Source organism: Rhinolophus sinicus, linkage group LG05, assembly GCF_036562045.2.
Source record: "Rhinolophus sinicus isolate RSC01 linkage group LG05, ASM3656204v1, whole genome shotgun sequence".
Lineage (NCBI taxonomy): Eukaryota > Metazoa > Chordata > Mammalia > Chiroptera > Rhinolophidae > Rhinolophus > Rhinolophus sinicus.
In genome coordinates this window covers 106,918,275-106,920,988 of record NC_133755.1, presented here as the reverse complement: position 1 = coordinate 106,920,988, position 2,714 = coordinate 106,918,275, and the positions used below count along the sequence as shown (strand labels likewise).

The 2,714-nt window shown below is 39.5% G+C and overlaps 1 pseudogene; it reads right to left on the bottom strand.

The window, feature by feature from the left end:
- Nucleotides 1-927: 927 nt before the first annotated feature.
- Nucleotides 928-1,740, bottom strand: LOC109456808 (ADP-ribosylation factor-like protein 2-binding protein; annotated as a pseudogene).
- Between the last annotated feature and the right edge of the window lie 974 nt (nucleotides 1,741-2,714).

The window sequence follows — 2,714 nt, the reverse complement described above, 5'->3', positions numbered from 1 at the left end:
GCATAAGTATGCATTCATTGGTTCCCAGTAAAACAGGAGCACCAAGATAGAATTCATTTTTGCTTTCATAGCACTAACAAATAAAAAGCATAGAGCACATACTACTTTAATCTTTAAGTGGGTAATCATGGAAGTTCCAAGATTGTATCCATAAGATTAGCCTGAGTATTCATTCATATATATATATATATATATATATACACACACACATATATAATTTTTTCCCCAAAAATGCTTCCAAGAGAGTTATAGAAACAGAGGGATTATGTCAGAACCAGCAGAAGACATAGTGATATAGGACTGCAAATGTAAGACTAAGAATTTTCACTTGTAGCCTTTAGGTAAAGGATATGTCTCTCAGTTGATTCCTACAGCTAAGACTAGCTGTGATAACAGGAGCTCTGGAAATCTCAGGACCGGCAGCTGGCTCCAGTAACACCCTAGATAGATAGTTTCAAATAGTCAAAAAACCCCACTGAGGCTGAGGACTGAAACATGTAAAAACCTGTGAGCACACAAAACAATTCATGCAAAGTCTGTTGAGACCATGGGGATGGTGATGGTGGATGCTTACACACCAACATGTTTGCTGGGGAAGCCCCCCTACACCCACCCCAAGGTGGATGGAATTTGGTGTGTGGAATGCTGGGTGTGGGCTTGCTTGCTCCAGAGGAGCCCAACTCAGAGAAGGCCCTGACAGAGGTGTCTACTTGGGGAAGAGTACAAGGTTTTTCGAGAGAAAAATGTCCTAGGGGGGTCAAGTAATGTTTTATTTACTTATTTTTTGATCCATCAATACTTGATGTTAGTGAAGAGTTTGCAGTGCAGAACCAGCCTTTCCAGGATGTGTTCTGTTGTTACCGGAAGCCTCTCCCAGGATACTGGGCTCCTGCAGTCCCGGACAATCTTGTTGCCTGGATTGGGGATCTAGTGTTGCACATTGTTCTGAGAAGCTGGCACAGAGGATGATTTGCACAATGAAGTCACCACTCAACCACTGCTTAAGTCTAGTCTCCGGCCTCCTTTTTCTGCTCTGTAGTCCAGAAACATTTTTTTTTTCTAAAGCTAGAAAATCCAAAAACGTGAGCAGCATGTGGAATGTGCCACCAGCTACTTCATCCTTATGGCGCTGTAGGTAGTTGTGAGAGCTGCCATGTTAAATCCAGGACTCAGCTCTAGTTGCTGTTCTTCAATACATGTTTCTGCCAAAGAAATAAAACAAAACAAACAAATATATATATATATATATATATATATATATATATATATATATATATATTTCTTTTTTGTTTGTTTTTGTTTTTTGTTTGCTTGTTTGATCTTCAAACTCCTGGTAGTAATTATCCACTAAATTTGTCTGTAATACCTGGAACTCGTCGTCCATGATCATGTCCTCAAATCTCCAACCACAGCATTAAATTCAGCATCAGAGGTGGAAGAGAAAGGCAGGCAAAGCTCTCTTCAATAGGGCATCCACTGATGGTACCCTGGGCCGGTGAGCTGGCCTGCAGGCCTCCTGCCCGGCCTGTGCCTGGGCCTAGCCTTAGTTCTGCTCCACAGAGCCCCCACCTTCATCAGGGAGGCCTTGCCTTGAAGGCCATGGCTGGCTCACAGCCCAGCCAGGTCAGCACTGTGCTGGTGGCCCGGCCTCAGGCTCCCCTGCTGCAGCCTCGTGCCAGCTGGGCCTCTCCTCCTGATTAGGCCTCTGTATGAGCAGCTGCAGCCTCCACGTCCTGGCATGTGTTATTGAGCTTCAGGCTCCTCCCCTCTGCCTTCCATAATTATGTAATATTTAAAAAGCAAATGCTCACTAAGAAAAATATAATACCGTGTTTCCCTAAAAATAAGACCTAGCCAGACAATCAGCTCTAATGCATCTTTTGGAGCAAAAATTAATATAAGACCCAGTATTATATTATATTATATTATATTATATTATATTATATTATATTATACCGAGTCTTATATAAGAGTGGGTCTTATATTACATTATATTATGTTATATAAGACCGGGTCTTATAGTAAAATAAGGCTGGGCCTTCTATTAATTTTTGCTCCAAAAGACACATTAGAGCTGACTGTCTGGCTAGGTCTTATTTTCAGTGAAATACGGTATGATAATTAAAGTTAGAACATATCAACTTCAAAATTTAACCATTGCATAGTGCTAAGGAATTAAATTTTATGAATAAAATTCAATGTTAGCTTTTTCGTTGTTTTGTTTTATTCATCACATAAATAGAAGAAAATGCATATTGAAATTAATATTGCAAACATGGTTCAACAAAAGTTTATTATTTTCATGCTCCCCCTTCACAATCTGCCTCCAAGCATCTTCGTGATGGGATATCCCCCTATAATCTTCTCTTAAACCACCTGAGTTAGCATGGCCACAAAATACAATGAACATATATGTATGAGGTAAGTGCAACTTCATCTTTGCAATAAATATAATCCTTCCCCTTTGCAAAAAAAAGGTCAAAGGTACACATAGGCTGTTTTTCATAGTTCTCTTTAGGCTCTACTCACTTACAATCAATAACTTTGTCTATTTTTATTTATAATATCTTTTTTCCTGATATTCCTAAAGAATTGCCATCATACTGTTTGTGTGCTGATCATAGGTAAAATCTGTTAACATCACTGATACTTCCATATAAAATGTAATTCCATAGCACAATGGAATAGGTACAGTTTGGGGTCGCTGTTTCAAT